General features: G+C 39.8%; 1 pseudogene; it reads right to left on the bottom strand.

Moving 5' to 3' along the window:
* Positions 1-1680: 1680 nt before the first annotated feature.
* Positions 1681-9247, bottom strand: LOC129076657 (FUN14 domain-containing protein 1-like; annotated as a pseudogene).
* Between the last annotated feature and the right edge of the window lie 742 nt (positions 9248-9989).

Here is a 9989-nt window from a genome sequence, read left to right as displayed (position 1 = left end):
TTATTTCACTTAGCATAATAGCCTCTAGGTCCATCCATGTTGTCACAATGGTTAATATTTCACTTTTTTTTTATGGCCAAGTAAATATTGTTAATTTCTGATATGAATTTTACTTGGTCCATCCATTATACAGCACTGTGTGTCAAAATTTTAAGCATTTTGCTGTTTGCTGTTCTCTTTTTGGTTATTTTTATTTTTTAGATCCTCACCTGAGGATATGTTTATTGATTTTAGAGAGAGAGGATGGGGGAAAAGAGAAAGACAGGGAAACTCAAACGTTGACGTGAGAGAGAAACATTGGTATTTGCTTCCTGCATTCGCCCTGACCAGGAATTGAACCTGCAACCTTTGGTGTAGAAGATAGCACTCCATCCAATTTAGCCACCCAGCCAGGGCTTTTTTGATATTTTTTTTTCATATTTAACGTTGTATCTGAGGCACTATGAGAGTAAAGAAAGAACATGAAGGTCAATCCCACATTCTATTTTAAGGAATCTTGTGTTAACAAAATCACACAGTTTGTAACCCATCTCAAAATAAAGCCTATCTCAGGAATTTATTTTTACAACACACAAAAACATACTATGGCATCTTGCTATCAAAAGAAGAGAGTCTGAATATCTGCAAAATCTTTCCAATCTGATCTCTCCAACATATGTTTTTCTGAGGTTTTTCCCCAATTCCAACCTAGAACTCTATGGACAAAACAAACAATACAGGAAGCTCTCTGGGCAAAGGGGCCTCAGAGGAAGTGGGATGTCAGCCCTGAGAATCAAGTCAAACATCCCAGTGTTCAATAAACATAATGCTACCAAAAATATGAAGGCCTTAGCACTTATATCAAGGAGACAGTTCTCTTTCAGCTACAATTTCATGATTATATAGAAAATCACTGTTCTTTAGTCAGTAAATTCATATTATACTACTAAGTATTGCAGGGTGATTTTTACCTTTTTGTGATGAAGAAGCCAAAATACTAATTAGGACTTTTAGAAACTAGAAAGGAGTTTCACTTAAAGTTAATAAAAATCAACCGGTGACCCAATTATACCTCCAAATAATTATTTTTGCTCAGGCTGCCAGGATAAATAAATTAATTAAAAAAATAGAATCCTCTATATAAGAAGATATATTTTTACAACTACAGACATAAAAAATAAAGGATAAGAGCTTTAAACATGTAATATTTTTCTAGAAGAACCATACTTGAAACTGTTTTCTACAGTTATTATATGAGCAAAGTAATAATTGCGGGAAAAACAACCTAAAAGTTGGTATTAAGCCAGTTTAGTAGCTTTAATAATTCTATTATTTCTAAATCCCACAAAAGGACACTGTTTATTGCAAACGTATCTTTAAAAAAAAAAGCCCTAATGTTGAAACTATAATACAAATGTTTAGTTATTAACACTATACTATAAAGCACAATGAAGAACATCTGATTTAAATTAAAGCCATGTTTTGCTCAGGAATACTACTGTACACATACCACATAGGTTGTTTTACAGCAGAACTAGTCAAACTTCAGATGGCATATGCTGAGTTGTGAGTTTGATATCATCCAGCTAACTGTTTATTATCGTCCTGGAAAGTCTGGTGGCATGTAATGTTGAGAGGCCACCTTGTCACCACCACTTCTTTTCTCACAGGTGACTCCACTATAGTAGGATGTTCATATCCTTAAGATGCAAGACCTAGCAAAAATCTTCCCACAACCCACTGGATATCACGCTGTTCTGTTTGACAAATTCTGCTGCCTCTTCAATTATGTTGTTGATTTCAGATCCTGCCTTATTTGCTCATTTATTTTTTTAAAATTATAGTTTATTGTTTCTGCTATTTCAGTTTTTCCAATTTTTCCTTTTTGCTCTCCTCCACCCAGTCACCCCCCATACCCTCAGGCTATTCCCACACTGTTGTCAACATCCATGGTTCATGCATATATGTTCTTTGGCTACTCTGTTCCCTGTGCTGTACTCTACATCCCCATGACTATTTTGTAACTACCCATTTGTATTTCCACCCATCCCTCTGACTCCTTCCCATCTGGCAACCGTCAAAGCATTCTCTGTATCTGTGATTTGCTTTTTGTTTTGTTTGTTTGTTTATTTTGTTTTTTTAGATTCAACTGTTGATAGATACATATTTAGTGCCATTTTATTGTTCATATTTTTTATTCTCTTCTTTATTCATTTTTACTTTTCTTTAAGTTTATTTTTTAGTATATTTTACTGATTATGCTATTACAGTTATCCCATTTTTTCCTCCCCTATGTCCCCCCCCACTCAGTACCCCAGTTCCTTCCAGCATTTCCCCCCTTTAGTTCACGTACATGGGATGCACATATAAGTTCTTTGGCTTCTCCATTTCTTCTACTGTTCTTAACCTCCCCCTGTCTATTTTGTGCATACCAATTAGGCTTCTTGTTACCTGTACCTTTTCCCCCAATTCTCTCCCTTCCCCCTACCTGCTGATGACCTTCCATGTGATTTCCATTTCTATAATTCTGTTTCTGTTGTAGTTGTTTGCTTAGTCTGTTTCTATTTTTCTTTTTTTAGGTTCAGTTGTTGATAGCTCTGAGTTTGTTGTCTGTTTACTGTTCATAGTTTTTTTTTAAATTTATTTTTTCAAATACATTTGTCTCTGCCTTCCCCCCCACCACTTTCCTCTGCCCCCCTCCCCCCTCTCCCTCCCTCAATCCTTCCCCACTTTGGCTTTGTCCATGAGTCCTTGCTATATGTTCCTTGACTTGCCCCTTCCCTTCCCTTCCCTTTCCCCTGCCCACCCCTGCCTCCTTCCTTCTTGTCTCTGTTGGTTTCTTTTTCTTTCAATGTTGCTGGTCTTTTTTTCCTTGCATCTTTGTGTTGTTGGTTAGGTTCCACTTATAGGTGAGATCATATGGTATTTGTCTTTCGCCCCCTGGCTTATTTTGCTTAGCATAATGCTCTCTAGTTGAATCCATGCTGTTCATAGTTCTGATCTTCTTTTTCTTAGATAAGTCCCTTTAACATTTGTAGGGTAAATGGAGGCAGTCTGGCTTCCTCACCCAGGTGTCTGGGTAACTAAAGGAAGCAGTTTCTTACAACCTTGAATGGGCCTGATAAAGTAGTGTTCTCATAGCCTTGAGACTGGGTCTGATAAATGGTTCTCATAACATGAAGTGGGCTTGATGTGCAGAATAACACTACCTTATATAATATTTTGGCTTTTTGCCAGCTTTGTTTGTCTCTAGTACTTAAGGGAGCAGGAGCTTCTCACTGGATACACACACACACACACACACACACACACACACACACACACATGCACATGCGCACGCAGCTTGCAGGGTGCATGGCTCACCCACCCATGAATAAAGGCATTTCAAGCATTCCCATGGCTCTGCACATTTTCTTCTGCCTGCCCAAATCTAGAGTGGACCTGCCAGGCATTGACTGGTTGCAACACAACATTTCATATAATGGTTTGGTGATGAAAACTCCTTTAGCTTTACCTTGTCTGGGAAGCAATTTATCTGTTTTTCCATTCTAAATGATAGCTTTGCTGGATAAAGTAATCTTGGATGTAGGTTCTTGCCTTTCATGACTTTGAATATTTTCGTGCAGCCCCTTCTTGCCTGCAGAATTTCTTTTGAGAAATCAATTGTCAGTCTTATGGGAACTCCTTTGTAGGATAACTCTTCTCTTGCTGCTTTTAAAATTCTCTCTTTATCTTTAATCTTTGGCATTTTAATTATGATATATCTTGCTGTGGCTCTCTTTGGGTCTAGCTTGTTTGGTATTCTCTGAGCTTCCTGGGCTTCCTGGAAGTCTATTTCCTTTGCCAGATTGGGGAAGTTTTCTTTCATTATTTTTTCAAATACGTTTTCAGTTTCTTGCTCTTCTTTTTCTCCTTCTGGCACCCTTATGACTTGCATGTTGACAAGTTTAAAGTTGTCCCAGAAGTTCCTAAGCCTCTCCTCATTTTTCTGAATTCTTGTTTCTTCATTCTTTTCTGGTTGGATGTTTATTTCTTCCTTTTGTTCCAAATTGTTGATTTGAGTCCTGGTTTCCTCCCCTTCACTGTTGGCTCCCTGTATATTTTTCTTTATTTCAATCTGTATAGCCTTCACTTCTTCCTTTATTTTGTGGCCATACTCAATGATTTCTGTGAGCATCCTTATTAACAGTGTTTTGAACTCTGCACCTGATAGGTGGTTATCTTGTCACTTGATTCTTTTTCTGGCCTTTCATGGTCTATTCTTTCTTGATCTATTCTTTAATTTGGGCCATATTTCTTTGTCTTGGCATACCTGTTACATTGCAAAGGGTGGAGCCTTAGGTATTATCCAGGGTGGAGCAGCCTGCTTTGCCTTGTTGTGATGCTGTATGTGGGGGAGGGGTCAGAGAGGGAACAACGCTGCTTGCTTGGCTCTCGCTCTGCTTTTAGTCACTCCCCCTGCTTCCCGCAAGGGAATGATGCCCTTTCAGCTGCTACCCTGGTGCTGATTCCCAGGTGAGTGGGCTTGTCTGCCACGACAACACAGGTTTCACAGCCAGTGGTGATGAAGTTTTAATTTTCCTGGCACTGGAAGCCTGAGTTGTGTAGTCTTGGTCCCCAGTTTTTCCTCCTGGTTTTTATCTGCATGCAAATATAGGACTGCCCAGTCTTCCAGCCACCTGGCTGCATGTTCTCTCTGCCCTGGCTGCCTGTTTCCACCCCTCCTACCAGTCTGGATGAATGTTTCTTCTTTAACTCCTTGGTTGTTAGACTTCCATACAGTTCGATTATCTGGAAGTTCTGGTTGTTTTTTTTATAAAAGATTTTACTTATTTATCTTTAGAGAGGGGAATGGAGGGAGAAAGAGAAGGAAAGGAACAGCAATCTGTGGTTGCCTCTCATGTGCCCCCCATGTGGGACCTGGCCCACAACACAAGCATGTGCCCTGACTGGGAATCAACCTGCTAACCTTTTGGTTCATGGGCTGGCACTCAGTCCACTGAGCCACACCAGCCAGGGCTGTTTTTTTGTTTGTAAATTGGTTGTTATCCTTCTTTTGGTTGTGTGAGGAGGTGAAGCATGTCTACCTAAACCTCCATCTTGGCTGGAAGTTGACCTTTATTCATTTTATCTTTTCCTCACTTGAGGGCATTTTTTCATTTGTTTTCTTAGTGAAAGAGAGGAAGGAGAGAGAATGGGAGAGGGAGAAACATTGATGTGACAGAAACATTGATCATCTGCCTCCGTACACATCCAGACAGGGGATTTGTGCAGGGACCAGGGATCGTATGCTTTGGACCAGGGGTCACACAAGTCCATACCCAAACCAGGAATGAAACCACAACTCAGATGTGTGCCCTGACCAGGAATCAAATCTGCAACCTTTTGTTATGGGGTGATGCTCCAACCACTGAGCCACACCGGCAAGGACTCTTCTTCTTAAAGACCTTTTAACATTTCATACAATACTGGTTTGGTGGTGATGAACTCCTTTAGCTTTTTCTTGTCTGGGAAGACCTTTACCTGTCTTTTGATCCTAACTGATAACTTTGCTGGGTAGAGTAATCTTGGTTGTGGGTCCTTGCTTTTCATAGCTTTGAGTATTTATTTTTTAAGTATATTTTATTGATTATGCTATTACAGTTGTCGCATTTTTTTTCTCTCTTTTATTCCCCTCCACTCTGCACCCCCCCTCCCACCAGCATTTCCACCACCTAGTATATGTCCATGGGTGGTACATACAAGTTCTTTGGCTTCTCCATTTCCTATACTGTTATTAACTTCCCCCCGTTTATTTTTTGTACATACCATTTATGTGTCTTATTCCCTGTAACTTTTCCCCCATTCTCCCACCTCCTTCTCCCCAATGATAACCCTCCATTTGATCCTCATTTCTGTGATTCTGTTCCTGTTCTAGTTTGCTTTGTTTGTTTTTGTTTTGTTTTAGGTTCAGTTGTTGAAGGTTGTGAGTTTGTTGTCATTTTATTGTTCATAGTTTTGATCGTCTTTTTCTTAGATAAGTCCCTTTAACATTTCATATAATAAGGGCTTGGTGACAATTAACTTCTTTAACTTGACCTTCTTTGGGAAGCACTTTATCTGCCCTTCCATTCTAAATGAGAGCTTTGCTGGATAGAGTAATCTTGGAGGTAGCTCCATGCCTTTCATGACTTTGAATACTTCTTTCCAGCCCCTTTTTGCCTGCAAGGTTTCTTTTGAGAAATCAGCTGATAGTCTTATGGAAACCCCTTTGTAGGTAACTGTCTCCTTTTCTCTTGCTGCTTTTAAGATTCTCTCCTTATCTTTAGTCTTGGGTAACTTAACTATGACGTGCCTTGGCGTGTGCTTCCTTGGGTCCAACTTCTTTGGGACTCTCTGAGCTTCCTGGAAGTCTATTTCCTTTGCCAAATTGGGGGCATTCTACTTCATTATTTTTTCAAAAAGTTTTCAAGTTCTTGTTCTTCCTCTTCTCCTGGCACCTCTATGATTCAGATATTGGAGTGTTTAAAGTTATCCCAGAGGTTCCTGAGCTTCTCAATTTTGGGGATTCTTGTTTCCTCATTCTGTTCTGGTCGAATGTTTATTTGTTCCTTCTGTTCCAAATTGTTGATTTGAGTCCCAGTTTCCTTCCCTTCACTGTTGGTTCCCTGTATATTTTCCTCTATTTCACTTTGCATAACCTTCACTTTTTCCTCTATTTTGCAACCATACTCAACCATTTCTGTGAGCATCCTGATTACCAGTGTTTTGAACTGTGCATCTGATAAGTTGGCTATCTCTTCATTACTTAGTTCTTTTGGGGGAGTTTTTTATCTGTTCTTTCATTTGGGCCATATTTCTTTGTCTCGGTGCTCCTGTTATGTTGTAAGGGATGGAGCCTTAGCTACTTGCCAGGACGTGGCAACTCACATCACTGCATTGTGACACAGTCTGGAGGAATGTTTCTTTAACTTCTTGGTTGCTGGATTTCCATACAGTTTGATTTCTTGGCAATTCTGGTTGTTTGTGTTTTTAAATTTGTTGTCCTTATTTTGGTTGTGCAAGGAGGCAAAATGTTTCTACCTATGCCTCCATCTTGGCTGGAAGTCAGAATATTTCTTGCCCATCCTTTCTAGCCTGAAAAGTTGCTTTTGAGAAATTAGCTGACAGTCTTATGGGGGCTCCTTGTAGATAACTAATGGCTTTTCTCTTGCTGCTGTTAACATTCTCTATTTTATTTAACCTTTGGCATTTTAATTATGATGTGTTTTGGAGTGGGCCTCTTCGGGTTCATCTTGTTGGGAATTCTCTGCACTTCCTGAACTTGTATGTCTATTTTTTTCACCAAGTTACAGAACTTTTCTGTCATTATTTTTTTCTAATAGGTTTCCAATTTCTTGCTCTCTCTTCTCCTCTTGGTACCCCTATGATATGAATGTTGGTATGTTTGAAGTTGCCCCAGAAGCTCCTTACACTATCCTCATGTTTTTGGGTTCTTTTTTTCTTGCAGTTCTGATTGGTTGCTTTTTGCTTTCTTATATTCCAAATTGCTGATTTGATTCTTGGCTTCATCACTTTACTGTTGATTCCCTGTAAATTGTCCTTTATATGTTAGTATATCCTTTATTTCTGATTAATTCTTTTTTGTGTTGAGGTTCTCACTAAGTTTCTTGAGCATCCTTATAACCAGTGTTTTGAACTCTGCATCTAGTAGATTGCTTATCTCCATTTTGTTTAGTTCTTTTTCTGGAGTTTTGTTCTGTGTTTCATTTGGACCATGTTTCCTTATCCTCTCATTTTGGCAGCCTCCTTGTGTTTGTTTCTATGTATTAGGTAGAGCTGTTTTGGTTCCATGTCTTCATAGTGTGGCCTAATGTAGTAGGTGTCCTGTAGGGTCCACTGGCACAGCCTCCCCATTACCTAAGCTGGGTACTCAAGATGTGCCCACCATATGGGCTGTGTACATTCTCCTGCTGTAGTTGAGCCTTGATAACTGTTGGCACATCCAACGTCATCCACTGCCTGTGTTCTGTCCAGGGTCACACAGCATAAATAACAAAGCCATCTGCAGATGGCTGCTACTTGTGCTGGGCTTGGAGGTACCCAGATAAGTCCAGGCTGTGAACCAAGGCTGCTGCTAGTGTCCAGTCTGGGACAACTTAGTGAAAGGCACAGGGCTCACTTCCAGATGCCACTTGTTTGGAAGAATTTAGGAAAATCCGAAGCATGGACCAAAGGAAGCCATTCATATGGAAAAGCCACTGGAAACAGCTTGGATGGGCCTGGAAGTTGAGTGGGGCAGGTCCTCAGGGAATCACAAGGGTGGTGCAAACAATGTGAGCCAGGACAATGGAGTCTCAGGTATGGTGACCACCTGCTAGCTCTGTGGCTCTGTTGGGGGAGGGCTCAGAAAAGGAACAGTGGCTTCTGTCAGCACTTCTGCCTGGGAGAAAGCTGTCCCCTAGCTCTTGTTTTGATGCTGGACAATTCAGTTCCACCCCGTGTCTCTGATGCCTTTCAATCTGATGCCACTCTGCTTGAACTCAGAGGGAGTGAATCTGAGTAAATCTACATGAGGGCCTTTTAAGAGGAACTGCCTGGGATTCCAGAAGTTTTTGTTTTTCACAGCCTCAATCCCTGTTGGTTTTTACAGACAGAAATTACAGAGTCTTCTTTTCCTGCCACTGGATCCCTGACCTGGGGGCTGGGTGTGGGGCTGAGACCCCTCACTCTCAAGATATCCCTCCTGATTTTTATCCATCACTTGTTGTGGGAAGAGCCTGTTCCATATCACTGTACCTTCTACCAGGCTGCATGTGGTTTCTTCTTTAATTCTATAGTTGTAGGACTTCCATTCAGCTCAATTTCTGATGGCTCTGAATGATGGTTGTTCTATAGCGTAGTTGTAATTTTGATGTGGTTGTGCGAGGAGGCAAGCTGTGTTTATCTATGCTGCCATCTTGACCAGAAGTCTCTGCTCATCTCTTAATCTGTCCCTTTGCTTTGTTTACACCTTTTCAACTTTCTTCTATCAATCTTCACATAACTGCTGTGACTAGCAATTCAAAGGAGAATAATGCCAGCACCTACTGCAGTTGCTACAAATTTTCCAACTTTCTAGAACAAAGATCCTGCGCACCAGCCAGTCACTGCACCCATTACAATCTGAGTGACTACTGAATATTTTTCCTACCATGGTTATAGAACTGTGGCTCAAAACACGATTCCACCAGTCACATCTTCTTGCATATTTAGTTAAATCCAACAAGTCATAAGAGTCATAATCAGTTTATTATTCTCAGGGATGGGTAGTTCCAGGTTGCCATGATACTGCCTGTGGTCTGTACCCACCTTTCTCTCCACTACATTAAGAGCTGTTCTCCTTTATATTATTGATTTCTTTTAGTTTTGCAAAGTGAAAGACTGTATTGTCTGTGATGTTATTTCTGCAGCATTTATTAAGGTTTGTATCTTGCCTGGGCATATGGCTAATATTTGTAAAATTTCCATGTATACTTGAAAATAATGGAGATTTTCCAAGAGTTTAGGGTACTGTAGTTGTTACTTGGATCAACCTAATTAAAGTATCTTCCCATTTTTCCATATCTTGGATACTTTTTGTCTGTTCGATTTATCAATTACTAATAGTGCAAATTAAAATATTATAATTTAGGGCTCCATTGTTATGTGTCAGGTGCACAAATCCTTTCATCACAATGTTCCTGTTATTCCTAATATCTCTTTTTTTTTTCCATAATGTCAACTTCATCTAAGTACAGCTACATTGTCTCCTTCAAGAGACATCTGGCTGGTATGTCTTCTCCCTTTCATTTACCTCTTTCCTTCCTGTGCCTTGTGAGATTTATTTTTTTATTCAATCTATGAGTGTATATCATTGTGGGTTTACTAACTGGCAAGTGTAGTCTGCTTTTACTTCTTGAAATACTGATGCATATGGATTTATCTCTACCATTTTATTTTGTTTTCCATTTACCATGCCTTTTCTCATAATTTTCCCCTTCATTTTCATA

Source organism: Pteronotus mesoamericanus, unplaced genomic scaffold, assembly GCF_021234165.1.
Source record: "Pteronotus mesoamericanus isolate MK-2021 breed Mesoamerican mustached bat unplaced genomic scaffold, CSHL_Meso_final contig_639, whole genome shotgun sequence".
Taxonomy (NCBI): domain Eukaryota; kingdom Metazoa; phylum Chordata; class Mammalia; order Chiroptera; family Mormoopidae; genus Pteronotus; species Pteronotus mesoamericanus.
This window is presented reverse-complemented; position numbering and strand designations above follow the sequence as displayed.